Raw genomic sequence first — 25,573 nt, forward strand, 5'->3', positions numbered from 1 at the left:
AATTACTTTAGAAACACAAGGGCATTACATTTACAAACAGCCTTGCAAACTAAACAGACAAATTCCACACTATATTAACACAAATGGAGAAAATGAATATGTGGCAGACTGATTTGTATAGTACATGGAATGTACTTCATTCTAGGATTAGGGGAGTGATTCGCATCTCATGGTTTCACCACTCATCATAAAACTCATTTTGTACATGTACAGTGCAAGATATTGTATCTAGCACACATACTCCACATCTATCACCTGTATAGCTGTACATAAATATATTTGTGCGCATGTTGTTTTATACACACGCAACTATACATATGTGTGTGTGTGTGTGTGTGTGTGTGTGTGTGTGTGTGTGTGTGTGTGTGTGTGTGTGTGTATGTGTGTGTGTGTGTGTGTGTATGCCTGTCTTTATGTCTAAGCAAACAGACTGTGGACGACTAGCAGACTGCTGGGTGGATAGATTGATGCTTTCAGAAATGCATTCACTTGGTGAATCTCTTGATCAGACAGAAAGACAGGAAACATCCTTTCCTTTAGTACCTTGTGTCTGCATCTTTTTGTCAGTGGTTTTTAGTCTTGAATAAAAATACTAAAGCTCAAAGCAAAAAGAAAAAAAAAGCTCAGTGGTTAAAGGAAACATACTTCTTAGGGAATTGTTTAACTTAAAATGCAGTATTCAGTGCAAAGTTAAAGAAAATGTTCCTCAAGTAATTTTGCATCTAAAATATACTATTTAATACAATTTACAACCATAATTTTTTTAGATGCACATCTTACCATTTAGACTGTGCATGGCATTTTTATAAATTAGATTACTACATCTAACTCTACATTCTATTCAGTGTTATTGGAAACTGGGGTTCTCATCTCAAACTCCCAGAGTACTGTAGGAGTGTTGACAAAGTAGGCGTGTATTCATTACATGTATCAGGCCTTTGTCTTCAAGAACTGGCTAAAATACTTTATTTTTTTAACTGGTTACTAGGTCAGCTGTGTTTACAGTTTGTTATATGTAATTTTCCCTAGCTACTCGTTTGGCATGCTTATTCTCCCTTTTCTCACTTGAGCACACTCATAATATCCAGAAAGAATTTGTGCTGGCACATGTTTCGTTTTTCTACATGGACCTCATTTTCCAGTGAAAGTGTAGGATTTGGAATGATTCCGTTTTAATGAGCGATTATAGTAAATTTAGAAGGCTACCTGTAGTCTGCAATGCAGTTAGTTTGCCAAGTTTGAATGACTCAAACTATATCCTGGGCTTCATGGAAAGAACAGCTAGATTCAATGCTAAGCATCCATTATATATTTTAAACATTTAGTCCAAAGAATCAAACCACCCTCCCCACAAGAAAAAGAACCTATTTAGCATACAGATGCCATTTCATTTAACTGAAACATTTTGACTATCAGCCAAGTGACAGATTACATGTTGATTAGATTATTGTACGAAGTGACATTAACAAGGAAAAAAGCCTTAGTATAAGTTATGCACTCTGTGTTTGGTAGTGGGCTCTTAACTATTTTATTGCTGTACTGGTCTCATTTCAGTAACCACATCATTACTAGTTTGAATGCTTAAGTCAGTAGCATCAAAACTGGAAATAGAGAATTACCATGATTGTATTCACTTAAATGTTCAAATAATTAACATCATTTTACTGTTAAAGCAAAGACCACTTGGCCCAGCACATACCTAACCTCTGTCTGACCCACCCTGTTGGTGATATAGCTATTGAGATGCTAGTCAGTAACATGAGAGTACCACTTGCTTACCCATTGCATGCTTGTTTTCTCCTGAAATGGTCTTTTGTGTCCCTGATTGGGGGCTGCATCCATCATCAAACTAAAGTTAAGCTGCTCCCATCATCTGATCTAGGCCTAGTTGTATAGGTTGATAATCTAGCCTTATCTAACACTACCCGTCAAACATACAAAGTGTTGGCTATCATATGTGTAATACCCACAGATGGATTAAACCGGACTAATGATTAACATGTGTACCCAATTTCCTCTGTAGGGACTTACTTTTAATACACTTATGGTATAACTACACATTCTGAAGCATATATTTGCTCTTTTCTTGTCAGACAGCAGCATAACTATATATACGGATAACATATGTTCAACCTGCCTCCTGTCTAAGGCAAAGACCTCAACTAGATGACCTGAAACTATAAACACCAGTGTGCAGGTGTCCTCAGCTCTTTTTGTATGTCATACTGTAACTTGATGGCTAGCAACATGTCATCATTGTTATCTGTAAAAAGTATGAACAAGATAACAAATCCATGAGAGCTTTCACTTAAGCCAACAGGTAGGGACTCCATTCATTTCTCTTTAACGTTGAACATAGTACCAGTGATCATTTCTACATAGAATTTAATACAGAGGAATTTATTTTATTTATTTACTTATTTGCAGTTGGTTTACCAGGATAGTCCATTGGGCCAAAAGAACCCGTTTTCAATGGAGTCCTGGGGAGAAAAGCTCCAATACAGACAAAATCAGGTACATACAAAAATTACAAAAATTACAAAAGATTGTACAGAGTAAAACATAAAACATTTAAGCTCACAATTCAAAAGCATTTAAATCAATACAGTGTGATAAATGAGAGGTAAGAAAAATAGAGAGAGTAATGTGATATACATCTATAGGAGTTATTCAAGCAGACTGCAATGCAGTCTGGCAATTAGCAGAAGATTTCAACTATAAGCTGCTAACAAGCTGTTTCCTGTTGTCCAGATTTGTAATTCTCACATCCTCCATTTGCCTACTTTGTGACTTTCAGCAAGTCACTTAACTAAATATTGTTCTAGATCAGTTGGGAATCTAGGCTAGGCTCCACATTGATATCTTGACCTGTATGCCTAATAAAAGCCAATAAACATGCTGGGCTCTGAAGACATGTAGTGGGTGACCATACCTGACAATCTGGAAACTGTAAAAAGCACAAAAGAGAGATATCATAGCATTATACTTATAAAAAAATCTCATCTCATGTCACCATTGTGTGAAGAAGATGTCATTTATCCTGCAGCCTGATTTCTTGTGTTGATGATGTTCCTTGTCTTACTAAATCTTCTCTTCCTTAGTCAGAAAGTGTATGACTTGCAGTTCTCCCCTGTCAGTCCCAACCTGCCAAGCCACTCTAAGTTTTTCCTTTTAATGGATTAGTAATAAGCTAATAGTCCTGTCATTCAACCATTTTTTTGCTAATGATTCATGTCATACAGACTCTAGGCACTTGCATTTGTTTTTTGCTAACTTCCTTATTGGTTCTGTCCACTTTTTTAAGATGACTGCCTTCTAATACTTGCATTTACTACAGACTTGATTGTGGTCTCCATCTCAAACTCATCATCTTTCTTTTTTAGAAGACAGACTAAACACTAACAGCAAGCATGTACCTTATTCACAGAGTCCTTTCCTGTCATTCTATTCCTCTCAGTGAAGCTATTCTGGCCTGACTTTTGTTATAGCAAATGATGGGTGAGTAGTCTGGCGTGTGACTTCAGACTACTTGTTTGACTGTTTTCATTAAAAGTAAATGCCACTTATTTTTGCTGCATATTTCTTTCAGATGGTAAAGTAAAGCAGAAGAAATGAATTGGGAGATGTATCTGCAGTGACAGTAATTCATTCACTAGCATTCTCATTCTATTATTTTGATTTGCTGATATATACACTTTCCTAATTCTGTCACCTACTCCACAGTTTTCCATAACATCCCACAAAGCATCATGTCTTAATGTGTCAAATGACTGCCTAATATCACCTATCATAAGTTTCTCATTTTTCCTTTTACTTACAATATCATCCACAATTTCTCAAACCACCAATAAGTATTCCTGGCATCCCTTCCCTTTTATACTATATATATATATATATATATATATATATATATATATATAGTTCCATAATATCCTTCCATCCTTCCTTCCTATTCCCATAAAAATATAATCTGTATTATTTAATGTGATAGGTCTCAGTTTTTTTTCCTTTTCCTCTTTGTTACATATAAATTTTAATATCTCACTACATAACTCTTCATAAATAAACCCTTCTTTCAACCATTCATTTAAAATGTTTATGCAACACTCTCTTTGCTAATCCATTAATTTCTTGTACATTTCATACCCTATACCATCTGGACCCAATAGTGAACCAACATTTATTTTAAGTAGTTTATCCAATTTACTAAGAGTGAATTTTTCACATTCTTCCTTAGCTCATTATTGATTTTTTTTTTACTTTACATTCTCTTATATTTTCTTTTGTTACCTCTCCTTTTACATTTTTCATATTGCTCATTATACTATTATCCTCCTTTACTGTTTTATCTAAATATGGAACACCTCTTCCCTTCTCCCTTGTAAATAATATATCTGCATAAACAGAAATGTCGTATTTTGTCTTGAGTTTTTTGATATATTTCCTTTTCCATATCATAATATTCTCTTGTATTCATTTTTAAATTTTCCAATACATTTTTATACATTTTTCCATATTTCACTCTCTCTTCCTTTCTTACATCATCCTGCCATTGAAAAGAAGCACCTTTTATATTTCCTTTTGAACACAATCCACCATTCAGACCAATTTTATAAAAGTCCTTCATGGTTACACAGTACCTCCATAACTGCAATCTTTCCACTCCTAATAATTCTTCCCATAATTTCTCATTTATTTTTTTTTTCCTTTCATATTTTAATATACTGCCTTTCTTATATCAGCTACATCCATATTTTGAATGATCTGAAAAAAAAATGTCTCTACTATATTGTCATCTGCTATATCCAAACTTTCTGACAGTACAGAACAATCAGTTTCTGATCCAGCTGCCCCTCTTCTATAAATCCATTGACTTTTGTTTCACAGAGCTAACCTACCACATTTATCACTTATTTTTTTCTAGCATCTCTCCCTTTCTTTTAACAATGTTCCCTTAAATCACAATTAAAGTCCCCTGCAATAACAATTTTCATGTTAACCACCACCACAAACAGTATTATGTGAGCAAACAGATTCTCTCTTTCCGTACCATTTGTTTATGCATAAAATGCTATAATCCTATAAGCATGTTCTCTATACTTCACATCCACAAAAGTTAACGTTCGCATCCTTACCAACATTACATCTAATATGTTAACTTTTTTTTTCCTTCAATGCAATCACTCCAGACCAACATTCATGTCTTAAATTCCATATTATTTTTCCACCCTGCAATTTTTCTGTTTGCAATCTTTCTTCACTTGTCAGGATTCTTACATCCTCTATCAGAATAATATCTACATCAAGTTTAGCACACCATTCTGGTGTCCCTATCTTTCTTAAAATAGCATTAATACTATTCACACTTATTGAAAGCATTCTAAAATGATTAGTTTTCCTTCTTTTTAAGTTTAAGAAAAGTATTTTAAATTTTCATTTTCTTATTTATTTTTTATTCTTTCCCAATTCAATATTTTTTTCTGTACAAGTATTCCTTGATCTTCAGAATCAAATGTATCACAATGTTTGTTAACTGGAGCACATCTAAAGCCTTATTTTTATTTTTGATATTTGGTGATGCATCTTTTAATCTTCTTTTCCTCACACTTACACTAACACCTATTGAACTTCTTTTCCCAAGATCCTTTGCACCTCCTTCAAAAACATCTGACATCACTTTCAGCTTACCTTCATACTTCTGAAATATAACATTTTATACTACACATCTAAGGCATTACAATACAATCATCCTGTTCAGCATTATATTGCGTACTTAGAATTAAAACCAAAAAATGCCCATCACTTTTACATATTCTGCATTCATTTTTACACTTATTCATTGTATGACCTTTCCCCTGCATTGATTCCATTTTATTTTTATATATTCATTTATCAGATAATTAAAATCCCCCTATCCAATAAAACAACTTTTTGGCTGCCCCATATACCCAATTGTTCCTCTCTTCCATCTGTATATATAACACTTGGTAAATGCTTCACCATCTTTTTCATATTTTAATTTATGTATTATTTATTTTACATTTGTTTACTGGGAAAGTCCAACAGGACACATGTCCTTTTTCAGCTGAAGCCTGGGGAGAAAAGCTCCACACTGAAACATACAGAAATACAATATAATAAGTAGAATATATAGGGCACAGAAGTTAAAATACTATCTAGATACAGTTTGGACAAGCAGTTATACATGCAGACTAGTTAAATAATATCACAGTTTAGCTAATACACAGTAATTCTTAACCTAATTGATAGAATCAGAAGGTTAACAATAAGTAGAGAGACATTGCATCATTAAACCTTTCTGTATATGAAAATAATAAGACCAAAATGGGTGGGAGGTTGGCATAATGGTTAAGGTGTTTACCTTACAGACACAAGGTACAGGGTTTGATTCTCATATGGGGTAATTGGCTAGGCTTAAAATGGCCCAAAAGGGCAGTTAGTCTAGTGCTAATCTATGAACCTATGAATCAATATGACAATTACACAAATTTTTAACACAGTTTACTAAGAAATTGAATTGTCAAGTCATAATATGCCATCAGCTGTACAATGTTATAGTACTATGGGGTGTTAGTTTGTGGAGAGACATAGTCAACAGAACAAACAGCAGGGATGGATTTGTCAGTAAGTGAAACAAAGTAGTAGCATAGTCAGAGGGAGAGGTTAGTCTGGTGCAGAGCAAGGACACAGCCATTTATTGAATAAGTGGCTTTTTAGTATTGTTTTAAACTGGGCTAGTGATGTGACCATTGTAATGTTTTCTGGTAGTGCATTCCAGATTTTACCGATATAATTTGAGAAGAGGGAATCTCCAGCTTGGTTTTTGGTTATACTGATTTTTATGTGATGTTTGTTAGTGGACCATAGGGTTCTGTTAATGGCTTATGATTAAAGAAATACTTGTAGGGCAGATGTTTTCTCAGGTTCATAGAGTATTTTATTGGCCATGGTTAACTGGATTTAGTGAAGAAGATGGAGAGCCAGTTGAGTTACTTGAGTGCTATACAATGGTGAGCTCTAGCTGGTAGGCATATAGCATATCTGGCAATTTTGTTATTAAAAGATTCAAGTTTTGCTAGCTCAGATTTTTTTTTCGATTTGTGAGTATAGGAGCTGCATGCAACAGTGTGAAGATTAATTGAGATTGGGCAATGATAGATTTAGTATTTTAGTGAACTAGTGTTTGTTCCTAAACAATGTTCAGAGTTTTTTGTGTACTTTTTTACTGTTTGGGAAATAAGAAAATCAAATTTTAAGTTGTAATCAATTTTGATTCCTAAAAGTTTGGTGTGTGGTGATGGGGAAAGAATGGTGTTACCTACTGATACAATGTTGAAAGTGTTTGTTGGTGGGGTGATTTAGTGGGCTGGAAAATCATAAGTTTGTTTTCTGGGGGGGGAGGGGGTTAAAATGAATTGAGAGTTTGTAAGCCAGGTCTCAACTACTAGAAAGGGTTGTTGTATTAGGTTTTGAAGTTCTTAAATAGAGGAAGCAGGACATATCACTGTTGAATCATCTGCATATTGAATGAGGGAGGCTTGTGGAGTTGAGGTGTGGAGGTTATTTGTAAATATTGAAAATAGTAGTGGGCCTAAGTCTGAGCCCTGAGGGACACCTATAGTCACTGGTAGATGGGGTGATAAAGTCTGTTGCCAAGAAAGTGCTTGTTGGCATTCAGTAAGGTAATCTTTGAACCAGATGGGGGTAGACTGGCAGAAACTTGGTTCGGAGAGAACATTTAGTAGTTTACTATGAGACACCATATTAAAGGCTTTTGATAGGTCAAGGAAGATAGAGGATATAAAATTACTGCTGCTCCTGTGATAGTTGCAGTATTGTTAAAGGACAGAGTGGTTGGTGTACTATGGTATGACAAAAAGCCATGCTGAGTGTTGGTTAGAAGTTTGTTAATATATAGGTAATTAGTAAATTGCATGTGAATGACTCTCTCCAGTATTTTAGACAGTGCTGATAATACTGCGACCGGGCGGTAGTTGGAAAGATCTGTTGATGAGCCACCTTTATGTAGGGGTATTATGTAAGAGGTTCTCCAAATGGGAGGGACTTGTTTTTCTGCTATGGATCTATTGATAAGAACTGATATAGGATAGGCTATACTGTCTGCTGTTAGGTTGAGGAAATCGGCAGGTAAGTTGTCTGCAGCTAAAGTGGTGGGTTTTAGTTTTTTAAACATTTTGATCATTTATGTAGCTACAGGTTGTAGGGAGAAGATGGTTTTAGTATTGGAGGAGGAGGGTTTAGTTCTGATAGGAGAGGGGGTTTGATTTTTGGACAAAGCTAAGATAGTTTCAGTAATGTATTTATTAAACTGAGTATCAATTTTGTCTGAATTATTAGTCATGGAAGGAGGGGGTGTACTGACTTTTCCTTGAAGAAGTGTATTGTTTATAGCTGTCCCGAATTTCTGTGGGTTATTGTGGTGTTTCTGAGTATTATTTACTTTATTTTGTTTACTTTGCTGCTTTGCTTTATTTCTAAGTTCCCAGTAGGTTTGTAGAGTGGGTTAGGACTTTGTTTTGTTCCATGCTACCCAAGCCTTGTCTGTAGATTTAAGTAGTGATTGTGTTTCTTTTTTTAGCCATGGGGCATAGCTTGATTTCGCATGTATTTTTCAGCTAGGGGCTTCAGAGTTTAGTATAGGCTAAGCGTAGAGTATAGACTAGACAGGAAGGTACACATGAAGTAATCAATTGCTTCCTGTAAGGGTGGAAGTTTCAGTGGTGTCCAAATGCAATATTTAAGTATATCTATAAGGCAGTTGGGGTTTGGGTGTTTTTGTTTCTTATCAGTTTAAAGGTAGTTACTTTAGATGGGTTAGCTCGTTTCCTAAGTAAATAGGTTGGGGAGTGGTCGCTGAGAGTGTCTGTTCGACAGCCAGAGCAGAAGTAGAGGGCTGGCCTATTTGTTAATATCCAGTCTAGGGAAGAGTGTTTGTTGGATGGCTTATTAATCTTACTGGGTGACTGGTTGTGATGTGTGAAGTTGTGCAGGTTGATGCAGTTTTTGGGGTTTGTGAAGTTGCAGTCTAACCAGTCTACATTGAAGTCACCCATAATAATTGTTTCCTGAAGTAATGTTTTACTGCTCCAGTATAGTATATTTTCTAATGTTTAGATATTATCCCCTGGAGGCATATAGCTACCTATTATGTATATATGTTTCTTGGGATTAATGTTTAGTTTAGCTAATACTAGCTCAGAATTATTAAGGTTTAGTGTTTCTTTCATCTAAAGTTTCCATGGAGAGGTGTTTTTTAAAGAGTAGGGCCATGTCACCTCCCCTTTTACTAGTTCTATCTGTATGTATGATATTATATCTTGGTGGTAGTATTTCATTGCTGGGAGTGGTAGGTTTTAGCCAAGTTTTGGTGATAAGCACAATATCCTGGGAGTATAGGGAGAAGTCAGCATGCCACTCATAAATTTTTGTTGACACTTCTTATATTGATATTTACTAGTAGAATATCAGATTTGTCCCGAAGAGGAAGGATTATAGATTGAGTTTGTATACTATTTAGAGAGGCTGAGTTATACAGTTTGTAGGATGGACCAGGGTTTGCGTGTATGTCACCACTGAGAGTTAGCTTAGATGCTAAGTTAACTGCAGTATTCAAGAATCTATGTGTTTATGATATTTCTGAGAGATGCTAAGTATGCTTGGGTGAGGAAGAAGGGAAAGCCATGCAATGTGTAAAGCTGTGATGTTGGAAAATGGAGCTACTTATGGGGATGTTAACTGCTTTGGGTATTAGGGAGTAGCTATTTGAGGTGGATTGGGAAGAGAAAGGATTTTTTATGTTGGAATGGTAAGAGGTGCTATAAGCTGCTAATGTTAAAAGTTGCAGAGTGGTTGTCAGTAAGTACAGCTGGTTTATGGACCTGATTGAAGGTTGTTTGCTTTTAGCCTTTTTATTATTGTCATTGGAGGATTTTTCTTATTAGTCATTTTAGTTAAGTTAAATTGGGTATGTATCTGTTGTTTGTAGCAGTAATTGAAGTTGGAGGGTTTAGAACAAGAATTTTGAGTTGGAGTGTATTAAGTGGTGTGTTTTGATTGGACAAACTGTCAAGGATGTGTGGCTAGTGAAGTATAAATTTAAGGAAAGTTTGGGTGGTTGGAATGAAGGTAGGGTAGAGGACTGGAGTGAGCCTGAGTGGAGCGAAGGCAAATGGAGTGGGCTTACACCCTGTTCAAGGACTGGAAGGTTTCTCTTAAGAAAAAACAATCAGTAAGAGATTTTAAAGTAAGGTAAGTGTTTTAAAGTAGCACCCACTTCTCACCCTCCATTACAAATATTCCTTTCATCTTTAACTTTCAAAATTTCAGAAACTGAATAAAACATACAAGAAAAATAATCATACCATCTTTTAACTAATTTTCATCAGTACAAAACTGAACAAACACTTTTTTATTGAATTCCTTGACAAGAAGATATAAACTCATTCAGTGGGTAGCAGTCCTTTTTCACAATTAACAAAAATCTTTCCATAAGTCTTCTGTCTCAAATGTTAAGTCACAAAGTGTCTCTTTTTCCAAATGAATCAAGGCTCTAATGCCTTTTGCGTCAAACCCCAAAGCTAATATTAAATTATCCCACTAAACATATCCATCTATTATTTCTTCTTTCTTATCCAAACAGCAGACTTTTCTATTAATAAAATCTACAGTACCTTTTGTTCTTCTAACTGCATTAGCATGCAGTCTTCCCAGTTGCATCCCACATGTAACCTTATGGCCATTCAACCCATGATTAATTTCCTTTTCACCCAATTCAATGTCAGTTCTTAAAAACTTCTTGATCATATCCAGCATGAAATCTCTGACTCTTTTCCACTATCATCTTTGTTCAATAAAGCAACCTGTTCAATAATCCAACCAGTTTTTCATAAGGCAAACCTCCAGAAGCAATATCAGTTTCAACAATGTTGTCAAAATTCTGAGGTTTAAATTCATCTACTTGCAGACTATGTGTACTATCAATTCCCTTTTCAACAGTTTTCTGTTGATTGATAGATCCACACTACACTAATATAACCAGCAGAACTACTCTCTTCTTCCTCCATTACTGCATAACTTCTCCTAGCTACATCTATATCAGAAACAGAAACAAGAAGTGCAACACCAAAAACTTCCCCCTCACAATAAGAAGAGAAGGGGTCCTTTATTTATATACAAAAATACATTTTATTTGCAAAATATTTACATATTTACAAATATTTTCCTATGTACAAATATATAAATATATAAATTTGTTTACACATATTCATAATTCCCTTTACAATCATACTAAATTTTCATCATTAGACTCTCACTTCTTTTCTCATAACCACCATTTCATTGTACTTAATACTGTTATTTAAAATACATTCACCATTAAACATAATTTCATTTAAAATACAAGAATTATTATAAAAGCAAAGATATTTTTTACAAGGAAAAAAGAATTATCGAGTTACTTAAGCAGATTAGTAAAGAAAGATGATGGTAGTGTAATGAGGGAAATAAAAAATCTAAAAAGAGAAATAGAAAGAACTCAGGAACAGATAAGGAATAGTGAAGTACAATATGTATGAGATTTTTTTAAATAAAAAGAAGGCAGTGAATAAAACATGGAAAGTAAAAAAAAGTTAACAGAAAAAGAGAGTAAAGAGTTGGAAAAGGAGATTTCATTAGATGAACTACTGTAGATAAAGTATCAAGACAAGAAAATATAGATCCAACTGCAGGACCAGATGGACTAGGGTATGAAATGCATAATAATTTAAGTGATCAGCAAACAAATATTTTTAAAAATATTGAATGAATGATTAAATGAAGGTCTTATGTATAAAGAATTAAGAAGATAGAAGACACTTAAAAAAAAAAAAAAACTAGAGACTGATAGTGTTGATGAATAATGATTATATGATCTTGATCTTTATGAAAATAACGCAAAATGAATTCGAAGCTAAAATGGAAAATATTATATTGAAGATGGTATATATAGTATAAAGAGAAAGGATTGTCAAGAATTATTGAGGATAGAGAAGTTTTGGATGTTATTATGAATAGAAAAGAAGAAATAAAAATCATGATAGGAGACCTTAATAAGGCATTTGACACAAGTGGACATGAAATATTATGGGCAATAAGAAAAGCATATAACATAAGTGAGAAGGAAAATTATGTATGTCAGTTTCTAGTAATGATAAAATAAATATACTTGTAAATGGCTGGTTAAGCCAAGAGGTACATATGAAGATTGGTGTAAGACTTTCATTCCATATAACCCATTTAACATAAAATAACATTTTATGTATTCTTTTAACATAGGGCAGGATTCACGAGGCTTGCACGGAGTCTAAGAGTAGTGTAAGGCTCCATGCAGCCTTAGCGATCCAGGAACAGCCCTAAAGTCCGTGTAAGAGACCAGCTAAAATGTCTCTTACACGGAGTGGGCGTGGATATGCTAAATACCTCACTTGCAGCCGAATAGCATGCAAATGAGGTAGATTAGCGATCCAGGAAGCCCAAAGCAGCCCGTGTAAGAGCCGTTTTAGCTGCAGAAATGTACTCAGTTGACAACTGAGTACGTTTCTGCAAAAAACACAATGGAGCCATGTCAGCTCCAAATAAAGGGTGCATATGTGTCAGGCAGCATGCCAATGGCCAAATATGTGGCCATTGGCAAGGTACCCCGATGCAAATATGAGAAATAAATGTTTAAACCCAGCGCAACCCCACGCAAATGAGGTGCGCTGTATAAAACATAAAAATGAAGGTTAAAAACCCACAAATGTGGGTTTTATGCAATACATGGATTTACAATGCAGGGACCAGCAGACCAAAAACAACATGGCCACCGTGTAGTGGTTGCTAAGGGGGGAAGCTGTGTCTAAGACATGTAACTAAGCATTAGTAGGCAATCTGATGCAAATGAGTGTTAGGATACTGAATTCCACTGTCACATAGCAAATGAGCACATTCTGAGTAGTGTAAGAGTTACATAAGGGGGAGGAACAGAGTAGGAGATAGGTGACATCACAGGGGGGAATGGCAGAAAGAAATGCTGTTCATTGGAGTTCAGTGTTACATGACAGATGTCAGACACATATCATGGAAAGAGGAGTGCCACAACATAAGCATGGGAAAGTCAAGAAATGGAAGGTGTACACTGTTGCCTACACCAAAGTTTCTTGCTGGGCGTGCATGCGCACGTGTGCACTCCATGAAGCGCGAATAGGACAGTATGCACACGTGTAAGGCAGACTGAGCAGGTTGGAGCGTGTTGGCAGATGTTTAACACTGTTTGCACTGGTGTGCATACGTGCAGGGCAGACTGAGCATGTGGGAGCCTGTTGGCAGACTTGTAACACTGTTTGCGCAGGTGTGTGCGCGTTTTAACCCGGATAACACAATTGTGAACCGTGTAAGCACGTGTGCGCGCGTGTAAGCCACTGTAAGCATGTTTATGCTGGTATGCACGCTGCTCCCCCCTGAGGAAACAGAAAGGAAAAAGGAAGCAACTGAATTAGTAGAAAGCTAGCAGGGAATACTGCTGAAGCTAGCAGGTGAAAACAATTAGAAGCAGGCAATTACACAGGCAGAATAGTAGCACAGCCCAGCACTTAAAACTCTGCAAACAGCAGTGCAGGATGTTTCTCTCAAGAGACACTGCAAGACAGGAGTAAGCTATTAGAAGTGAAAACTGAAAAAGCTGAACTCAGAGCAGAAATGTTAGGGGCTGCCATAGCTGTCATAATGAGACATAGGCGACTTGCTGAGGGTGGTGACAATGCAGATGGTGCCAGACAACCCACAGTGAGGAGACGGAGAAGAGTGTACAGGCCCCGGGTCACCTACCACGGGTTACATGAGCTGGAGATAGTAGAGTGCTATAGAGTTAACAGAGACCTCCTGCAGCAAATAGTTGAGTTGTGCAGGCCACGCCTCACACACAGAACCAACAGAGGGGAACCCATCCCAGTGGAAACCAAGGTATGTGTTGGCCTAAGAATACTAGCAACAGGTACCTTCCAGAGACCAACTGGTGATATGATGGGGATATCACAGGCATCAGCCTCCAGGGTACTGCACCAGTTCCTGGATGCCATGTCAGCACATGTCGGTGATCATGTATATTTTCCCAAAGCCCGTGAGGTACTGGCCAGCAATATGCATCTCTTCCAGCAAATAGCGGAATACCCTGAGGTAGTGGGTGCAATAGACTGCACGCACATATGCATCAAAGCACCAGCCGGTGATCGGGGTAGGGCCTACATTAACCACAAGGGCTTCCCCTCCATCAACTGCCAGGTCATGTGTGATGCCCAGGGCATAATAATGAATGTGTGTGCTGGCTGCCCTGGGAGCTACCATGATTCCCACATCTGGCATTTAACGCAGCTGTACCAGACATTTGCCAATGGGCACATCCCACATGGACACCTGGTGGGAGATGCAGGTTATGCACTGGAGCCGTCGCTGATGACACCCATCAGAAACGCACACACACCTGAACAGGAACGCCATAATGAGGCACACGCACAAACACGTAATGTAATAGAGCATGTGTTTGGGCTGCTCAAGTCATGTTTCCAGTGTCTGGACACATCTGGTGGAGCCTTGCAGTACACACCAACTACATGTACCGAAATTGTCATGGTATGTGCTATTCTACATAATATGATCTTGCGAAAACAGCTGCAGTAGGACCAGCATAGGGCTGGGCCAAACAGCCCCCCCACCATTGCCAAGGCCATCACAGGCAGAGCGTGACTCGGAGGAGGAACAACCTGAGCCTGCCCCAGTAGGCAGAAGGAGGTGTGCCCAGTATGCCCTGGCCTTGGCAAAGAGGCAATGCATAGCACATACACTGTCTCAGTAGGAACCCTGGGAATGATACACCCTTTGACTCACTCAAATAATAACAGGGATGCCTAAAATGACATGACCTGCAGTGTAATATGTGCATCCAACAGAGGCAGCCCTGCAGCACCACCTGAGGCATGAATGCCATGTGTTAAGTAATGTAACACCATATACTATATGCACACCTGAGGACCGTGACTAACATCCTACCCTCACCAAGCATCATGCCACAATATGACAATGAGATGATCAATTGCAATAACTGGCTGAAGTATTGCAGTTAGTCAAAGGGGATCCAATGTATGCCAGCCTGGGATGACATGCTGAGCATGACATGATGCTCCACCTGCTAGGACTGGCATGCACCTATCAGTGCAGGCCGTATGGATACTAGAAAAGGCTGTTGTTACCCACAGCGTGCCCTGAATAGGTAAAGCTCAAAACACAAACCTACCTCCATAGGTATTAGAAGGGATAAGAACCTAGATGTAATGCTACCCAATGCCAGAAGTCTAAACAGCAAGATGCATGCAGTCTAAACTCACCCAGTATGGAGAATGTTGATATCTGTGCTGTAACAGAAAACTAGGTCAAGGCTCACAACAGCACCCTAACACTACCAGGTTACACCTCATACTGTGCTGTACAGCCTCAAAACATGGAACAAGCTACAAAAGGAGGGTGACTAGCAATAATTGTCAAGGATAACCACACCCCCATGTTGGTACCACAACAAGAAGCAGCATGGACTAGCCATGGTCAAGTAACAGTGGCTAAAACTGCCTCCCAGTTTATAGCCTGCTACAGACTACCATCACAACACCAGGAACTGCACCTGGCCTATGTTGGAATACATGAATATATCAAGTCCTCCAAACCACATTATATTGGGTGACTGAAAATACCCAGACATAGACTGGGAGCATTATACTAGCTCCAACAATGTAGGACAAAAGTTCATAGAATCCATAAACCAAAATGCCCAGGAACAACGTACCACTCCCACAAGAGGGGTAAGCATACTGGATGTGATAATCAGCAACATGGGTACTGGATGGCAAGATGAGAAGTGTATTGCTCACTGGTAAGACCAGACCATAGAGTAATCACACTGGATATACATATCCTGACCACAGTCCCTGGCCAAAAAACCACAGTGAAAAACATGTGTAAAGCAAAAGTTGCACTCCTCCAAACTGATGTGGAATACATCAAAGGCCCTGTGCAGGTGCAAAATATGGGCCACACCTCAGAACCTGTTATACAGGCATTCCATGAACACTGCCAGGAATGCTTGAATTATGCAATCCTAAATTAAAACAAGACACAATGCCATACACACAGGCATCTGGCATGGTGGACTCCAGCCATTACCAAACCATGCAAGAGAATGAGGAAGCTACTACATGATAGAGCAAACATAAAAAAGAAGTAATCACTGATCAGTAGTATGGCAATAAGATATGTCCACACATACAATCCACTAAGGCCAGCTACAACAAGTTGAATCTGTGAATCTTGAGGCAATGTTACACCTGCCTCAAGTACACAGACAACCCTCAACTCCCCCCAAGAAATACAAATATATGTGAGAGATGCAACCATTTATCCAAACTGGAGGCTGAGCTCCCTCAACTCAGTACTCCCAAAACTAGTCAGGAGGAGAAGGTAACCACACACACTACAAACCCAGTCCCACATAGACCTATGACAACTGCAAACCAAAGACATAAACACAGAAAAACATTCCCGGAGGCCCGAATTACAAACACACCACACCAACAGAGGCCTCCAAAGCAGGCACCCAATCAAACAACCTCCAAACATAGCACATGCAACACATAGTACACAAAGCTGGTGTGCCAAACAGTCACAGGCCAGAAGGAGAAACAACATGCCTGATACAGTTGTAATAGGTGACTCCATAGTGAGACACGCTGCTGTCCCACACACCAGACTGAACAAGGGAAAGGTTACAGTAAGCTGCTTGTAGGCTGCTACAATATGCCCCATAACACAAGTATGCAGGTCACCCCAAAGCAAGTAGAAATATGATGCAGTCATAGTCTATGCTGGTGTGAATGACCTGAGATGTACCTCCCCAGACTACATGAAAAGAGACATAGATAAGCTCTCCGATTATGTAGTCCAGGCGAGTATGACAATGACCGTTCGCAGCATCCTACCCTCACCAAGAATGATGCCACAGTACAAGCACAGAATGATCAGTTATAACAAGTGGCACAATTACTGGTGTCATTCCAAAGGGATCCAATGTTTGTCTGCTTGGGATGTCATGCTTGACAAGCCACGCAGCTGTTCCAGGGGTGGCTTGCACCTGTTACCCCTGGGCGTCTGGATATTGGATAAGGCTTTTGCCACCTCCATAGAGCCTTTCGTAGGCAAGGCTGAAACGACTAACCCACCTCCCTAGAAAACATAAGTGGAAAGAAACATAAGGGTAATGCTGACCAATGCCAGATGTGTAAACCTCAATATGCATGCTCCCGAAGCCCTCCACAGTATGGAGAACATCGATGTCTGTGCAGTGACAGAAACCTGCTGCAAGCCTCCTGACAGCACACCAGCACTACTAGGTTATACCACATACCATGCGTTATGGACCCAAAACCTGGAACAAAACATAAAAGGAGTGTGATTATCCATATTCAGCACAGACACCCATACGTCCAGGTAACTGACAATGCACAAGGCATTGGAGTCCACCCATGTGCAACTAACCATAGGCAAGACTGCCATACAGTCTGTAGCATGCTACAGACCACACTCTCACACACAGGAACCCCACCCAGCCATCCTGAAGACACTGGACAGTATGAATGTCCCACCAAATACCAAACAAGGTACTCACAAATTACCACATAGGTGGTAAACCATTATGTATGGAAGGAGTAATCAGGGACCTAGGGACACAAGTGGACAGTAACCTGTTATGTGACACTCACATTGCCAATGTGGCTAGGAAGACTGTCTATATTGGACACCGTATCATGAAAGGATTCACATCTACGTCAACAGATGTCATTGTGCCCCTATACTGTTCTCTTATCAGACCCATAATCTAGTACAATGCCTCATTTGGGATGTACCTTACCTGACACCTGCAGCAGTTAGAAAGACCTCAAAGGTACCTCACCAAGTGGATAAAGGGTCTCAAATATATGTCATATGCTGCCTGGCTGTAGACACCCCAGCTGAATGCAGTCACTTACCGCCTACACAGAGCCATTGTATGTCTGTTGTACAAGGCCATGTCCAACACAGGAGTAATGGATATGCTATACCCCAGAAAACTCAAAGCCATCAGAGCTGTGAGAGTGAGAGATGTCAACCTCAACACATAATGAAATAGGATGTGATGGAGGGACAGATACATAACCCAGAGGCTCCCCACACCCTGGAACAGAATCCCACTCCATGTTAGGCAGAGCCCCTTGAAAAAGTATATGGTGCTAGTCACTCAGCTGGCTCATCATTGAAAAAATAGATTTGGTTCTCTGCTCACTGCTTCTTACTGCTTGCTCTTGCTGTGGGATTTGAAGTCTTCTTAACACACTCAGTCTTGCTGGCTGGAATCAAAGTCTGGTTATATTTGCATCCACAGTCTGTTGCATACAAAAACTTGCAGAATATACACTGATACAGCATCTGACTTTAAGAGCAGTAACCAATAACTTTTATAATAAACCAAACTGGACAAACGTTGCAGTTAAAGTACTGTTCCACTTTACTTCTCATATAGTACAGATGATGTGAGAGATATAACATTTACCTCAGGACAACAAATGTGTCCCTACCATACCCTAACAACTAGATTTAATACAGACTTTTTATACATATTTTAGTTAAACTCACACCCTCTAGGTTTTGGAAAGATACTGGCTTGATGACGCAAATGCTGATAAGTGGAGAAAAGCATATTTTTAAGGAAACACCTTGTGGATAAACACATGTCTTGTTTTTTTTTTAAACTTTCTGAGAAAAACATGTCCTGTTGTCCAGTGAAAGCAGATTACATTCTTGTCACGTCTGTAAGAAGTTCAGCTTTCTTGATGTGTATGTAATACACTCATAAGCAAGTTCCTTATTTTTTTAAGCCACAGTCATTTAGTATGGTTGCTGATCACATATTACTAAACTCTGTTTCTGCATTTAAGCAAGCTTTTTCTTTCAGCATATTTAGAACATAATTAATTTCAGCCTTAAATTCATAATATCTAACAATTCCCTCTGTTTTTAAACATACTCAAAACATTTTATACTGATATGTATTTTTTCATCACATTATATAGTCTTTTGATACAACAAATCAAAGTGCAATTTTATATAGTTAATACAATGATATTAAAGTATTACTAACAAACTGAATGTATTTAACAACTTTTTCGTTTGCAGACCATTCTGTGAAAATATTTTATCAGTTATGAGCTGTGTCTGCTTTAGTTTAACTTGATTAATTTATTTTTTTGCAATTACAGAATTTAATTTATGACTTAGAACTGTTTCATTAACTCTTTGCAACTTGTTGAATTAACTATAAGAGACAAGAACCATGTGCTACTGCAAGCATTTATACATTGTGGTCATGTCTTTGAACTGCCCATTTACATCTTGGTAAAGTACTGAACTGGGCTTAGATAATAAATATTTGAAAGCAATTATTTTACTTGGGTAAAACCAGTGATATTACAACTTGACAAATTACTTTTAAACTTATTACAATGTATTCTGTACAGTATGTATTTACACAGACTGTTTGCTATTCATGCATTTCAATCTAGCAGCTATCCTGAACCCAATTTTTTTAAAACATGGTTTTTCACACAAGACATTAATTTAATTTGTACTGAATTCTTCTGTATTTGTACATACAAAGACTATAAAGTAAATTTAGTCTTCTTCTTTTGGCTTTTACCGGTTAGGGGTCGCCACAGTGGATCACCTTGTCTGCACATTGATTGGCAGTGGAGTTGCCAGCCCGGCACCCAACCTTCCACAGAAGGCACACTCACACACACACACACCTAGGGCCAATTTAGAGTATCCAATCCACCTGCAGCATGTCTTTGGGATGAAACCGGAGCACCCGGAGGAAACCCATGCGACCACAGGGAGGACATGCAGACTCCGCACAGAAGGCACCCTAGCCGAGGATCAAACTGGAGAACCTCTTGCTGTGAGGTGGCAATGCTAACCACTGCACCACCGTAGCCGCCCACTATAAAGTAAATTTAGTCTAATCTTACAAATTTAATAACATTAATATTAATGGAATTGACACCAAATGCATATGTCCTGTTATTTTAAATTACATACTCAGCAATTAAAAATATTCATGCTTTTTTATACCAACATTGTTTTGTCAAAAACATATTAAAAAATAGTGACCATTCTTGCTCAATTTATACATATCTTTACTTTCTCTTGTATATCTTTAATCAATTTTAAGCCATCTCTTGTTTTTTAAACCATCTCTTGTATAACTTTACAGTTTAACAGGTTGTAAATACAATTTAATACTAAACAATGCAATAATGACTATTATGATAGCTATTAACTTGTAAAATATCTTATCCTGTCAGGTTTAATCCAGTTTCTAATACACTAATACCTGTTTTCCCTCCCCCGAAAGAGTATTGTTAAGAAGGAACTTCTGCTCTTAGCTTTATTTCAGACCCTTTTGCAACACATATTGCTCACACAGTGTGTAAAACTGATAAAAGTACCCCTCCCCCTGTAGTACTGCAGTATTGATTATCTGCTTTATACTGTGAGAATAGAAGGTATGTCAGCCCAACACTTTGGTTATACATTTATTTTATTAGGTTATTTAACTGTAGACCTTTGTCTGATATGATCATCTTTTCTGTTGCCTTTGCTGTCTAGTTCTACTAGTAGTAGTTATTTGTGTCCTCCTGTATACTTTATTTGAACTGTATGTATACTATAACCCATCTGTTGGCTATACTTGATGTAACTAAGGTTTTTTTTGTTTTTTTTTTATCAGTGACATATATGCACAATTGTGATGTTTTATTATAATTACCAAATAGTGTTGCATGTGAACATTTTAACAATTATGTTTTAAATAATAAGTTTTTAGAAAAACTCAAGCCACTTGTTTAGCAGTCTTGTTTCTTATCTTATCTTTTCAACATTTCCTGTAACTATTCATTCAGTTTAGGAAGGTCTGAGCTCACATTTCAGTTAACCCTTTTTATATTTTTCCTTTAATCATATATATTTTTTAACTTTTGATTTCAGTATTTTTTTCTATAAATGCACCAATACATATGTTTGAACAGGAAAAACAGCAACACACATCTCAGATTTGCCATAGTATTAAGTGTTTTTTCCTTTGTTATTTTGTTAATTTGGCCACAAATACTGATCATGAAAATGAATATGCAGAACGTTTAGTATGTTTTACTTAAAGGACAACTGAATTAAATATTTGCACTATATGAAAAGCTAAAGCCAACAACTTATCTAGGCAACTTGTTTGCCAGATCATTCCCTACAGTCCTTAACTCCAACAGATCACTGGATTCAATAAATATAACTCTATAATTCAGTGAAATATAATTTAGTAATTGTTATTTATAAAAATTACTGTATTTGAACTTTGCATTTCAGTATGCACTTGTTCTGTTGGAGTTGTTCTTTATAGAAGAAAATTAAGCAATAGCGCTTTACTGCAACTTCATACTGGGGGATATGTATAAATATTTGAGAAAAGAACAAGGGTCAGCAATAAAACATGAACAAATCTTGCTAAGGAAATTTCAAGAGATTAAAGTTAATCTTGAAATCTGCTTTGACATCTAGAAATAAATTTTAAGCTATAAATCAGTTTGTCTTCTTGTTCTAGTTTCTATCCTTGATATGATCTCCTGGCCCCAAACAACGCTGAAATAGCTGGACAAGAAAACAAGAAAAATGCTTCATGATTGTCAAATGATATATAAAAACAGTGCATGCCAATATTATATATTCCGCACTCAAATCTGCAAGCATTCAACTGCACACATATTTTGTGACCGCATCAGATACAAACATAGGGAAAAGTTTAAAGCATAAAGAGACAGTCTAAGATGACATCTTTGTTTAGTTTAGCAGAAGAACTTGGGGATGGAGTGGTAATGGAAATCAATCCAAAAGTAAATGAATCTGAAAATGAAAGTACCCATATATATGTGCATACACAGTCTGTTGCATACAGAAACTTGCAGAATATACACTGATACAGCATCTGACTTTAAGAGCAGTAACCAATAACTTTTATAATAAACCAAACTGGACAAACGTTGCAGTTTAAAGTACTGTTCCACTTTACTTCTCATATAGTACAGATGATGTGAGAGATATAACATTTACTTCAGGACACCAAATGTGTCCCTACCATACCCCTAACAACTAGATTTAATACAGACTTTTTATACATATTTTAGTTAAACTCACACCCTCTAGGTTTTGGAAAGATACTGGCTTGATGACGCAAATGCTAACACATCTGTTCTTGTGCAAATGCTGATAAGTGGAGAAAAACATATTTTTAAGGAAACGCCTTGTGGATAAACACATGTCTTGTTTTTTTTAAAACTTTCTTAGAAAAACATGTCCTGTTGTCCAGTGAAAGCAGATTACATTCTTGTCACGTCTGTAAGAAGTTCAGCTTTCTTGATGTGTACACTCATGAGCAAGTTCCTTATTTTTTTAAGCCACAGTCATTTAGTATGGTTGCTGATCACATATTACTAAACTCTGTTTCTGCATTTAAGCAAGCTTTTTCTTTCAGCATATTTAGAACATAATTAATTTCAGCCTTAAATTCATAATATCTAACACCCCTCACTGACACTCTTCAACAGGAATCTTGCCAAGTGGATGGATGATCGTAGATTTACACTGGGGGTCTTCACTGTGTCACGTCCAGACAGAGGCACAGCAAAGCAAATCATAAATGGCCATAATATTCACATAGCAAGGGGTGGCGAAAGCCACACACACTCTGGCTAGGCTTACAAATTCCCTAGGGTGGATAGCCTAGTATGAACCTATAAACCTATGAAGATACAAATTGTACAGGACACTAAGGATAATCCCAAGGCTTCCTCAACTGATGGTAGGAACCATGTTGCGAATTCACAGATATGCTCTGAATCACACAAATATTACAAACAACATACCAAACACACATACATTTTGCCAACATACATCCTGACAGGTGCAGTGCACCCCCCCCCCCCAGAATGCAAAATATCTATCCCAGCAGACTGCGGGCCCCCTGACATTGCAGATGCTGAGGTAACAGCCAGCATCTACAAAGCAAAACATACAGCAGCAATGGTATGAGATGGTGTCCTGGGCTGAGTCCAACATGGACTCCAAGAAGAATGGAATGCCAAATCACACTACTGCTCATTGTCAGCCTTACCACAGGATATGTACCCAAAGAGCAGTGTACAACAACAGTGGTCGTTCTCAACAAAGGTGTTGCCTGAATGGATACTGAAAATGACCACCCCAGAATCCTGAGAAGCTTGGTCTGCACAGCTATGGGAAGGATCAGCATGTACCGCAGACATAAAGATACTGGGGACCTACTGACACCGGACCCTACCCAGTGTGGCTTTCTTAAGTGCAGATCCTGCTCCTAAACATGCTTGACTCATTTGAAACAGTCATTAAGGTCATTGATGAGGGCAATGTGGTCCACACAGCGTAGCTGGACCTTGCAAAGGCTTCCATACAATATCCTATGTGTTCATTATAGATATGCTCACCAGCTTAAATATAAACCCCTATGTCAGTAGAGGGGTTGCAAACCAGACCAAGGACAGAACTGACATGGTCAGACATGCTGCAGCCATGTCAGACTACAAACCAGATATAACTGGCATCCCACAAGGCTTGGTCCTGGGACCTCCCTCATTTGGTATATATGTCCCATAGGTACAGGCCAACATGGAAGGACTGTGTCTGAACATGTTTGCAGAGGACTACAAACTGGCCACCGTATCTGACCCTCCAGCTGACACAAGCATCCCACAAAAGGGCCACATAGGAACACACAACTGGTGCCATAGCCATGTCAGCAAGCTAATTGCAGAAAAGTGTACAGTCAACCCCCGTGGATATACAGTAAGTGCCCACCAATTACCACATAGGTGTTAACCCATTACATACTTAACATGTAATGAGAGACCTGGGGACACAGGGTGATAGCTATCCTGCATTGGACAAACATGTGGCTGTAGTGTTTACAGAAACATACCATATACCCACCTAATCATGAAGGTTGTCAGATCTAGATAAGGGGAGGTCATTGTGGCTCTGCAGTCATCCTTCATCAGCATTACAATTGACTACAATAGCCCCTGTGGGATGTACCTCAGCAGACACCTCCATCAACTGTAAAGTCCCCAACAGTACCTCACCAGGAGTATCAAAGAGCTTGAACAGATGCCATGTGTTGCCTGATTAAACAAATTGCAGCTACACACACTGCCATACTGCCCACCCAGAGGCAAGCTGTGCCTGATGTATAAAGCCATGTCCAAGCTGGAATCAATAAACATGCTGCACCTTGTACAATCTGAATGGCAGTGAGCTATGCACATGAGAGACTTGAACCCCAGCACTGACATACATAGGACAAGCTGTACTGCATGATCCATAACACAGAAGCCACTTCCACTCATGAGTAAACTCCCAGTACAGGTTATCAATAGAGTCACTCATCTATTCTCCTCAAGAGGAATCTTTATGAGTGGATGGGAGATGGTAGGTTTACCCTGGGTATCACTGTTATGTCACAGGTAGACGGAGCCACAGTATACTAACCATGACATATGTCATGGCAAACTCCACTTACAATGTGTGTCGAAGGACAAACACACTCTCTGACTAGCATTAGAAATGGCCTAAGGCACATCGCTAGTGTTTGCAAATGTACACCTATGTTGTGGAATACACTACCAATGTTGAACAAGCCTGGTTTAAGTAGTTCATATCTGAACATAATGCAACATGGTCAGATGTGCACAACTGGCCCCTAACCAGGCTGTTGTGCTCACTATGGAACTGTAAAGCAGTGATAGGACTAAAGCCCAGGATACTGTCCACCACAGTGAAAGTACTGAACCAGTACATTATACGGTACTACAGTGTTAGGTCAGTATGAAAGGATGTTGACAACTGTATGCAAAGTATCCCATGCAAACCCTGCAGGCACAGTATAATCCCTGTTGTGTTCACACACAAAGCAGTTGGACAGTAACTACACAACATGACACAACACACAACCATAAACGGGAGATATTTGTTGAAGTTCGCACTCATCCACAAATGTGGTGGGCTGCAGAGTTCAACATATGGAAAGCTCACACTGGGCATGCTCGCACACTTTGATAAATAAGACATATGTCAGACAACATGTCATGGGAAGGCTGAACTGGGCATGCTCACACACTTAGGCCAAATCTCAGTTTAGCAGATGGCCACACATATCTGGAATTTGTACGTGTTATTCCATGAACCAACCACATTACAGCAATCTGCCCAGTGCACACAGTTAAATGACTACAGAGACATACGTGATATAGTGGATCCCTCCCATATGCAAACATCTTCCACAGATACACAAGTTGTTCATACA

The sequence above is a fragment of the Protopterus annectens genome, chromosome 6.part1 (genome assembly GCF_019279795.1).
Source record: "Protopterus annectens isolate FY-2018-M chromosome 6.part1, PAN1.0, whole genome shotgun sequence".
NCBI classification, from domain to species: Eukaryota; Metazoa; Chordata; order Ceratodontiformes; family Protopteridae; genus Protopterus; species Protopterus annectens.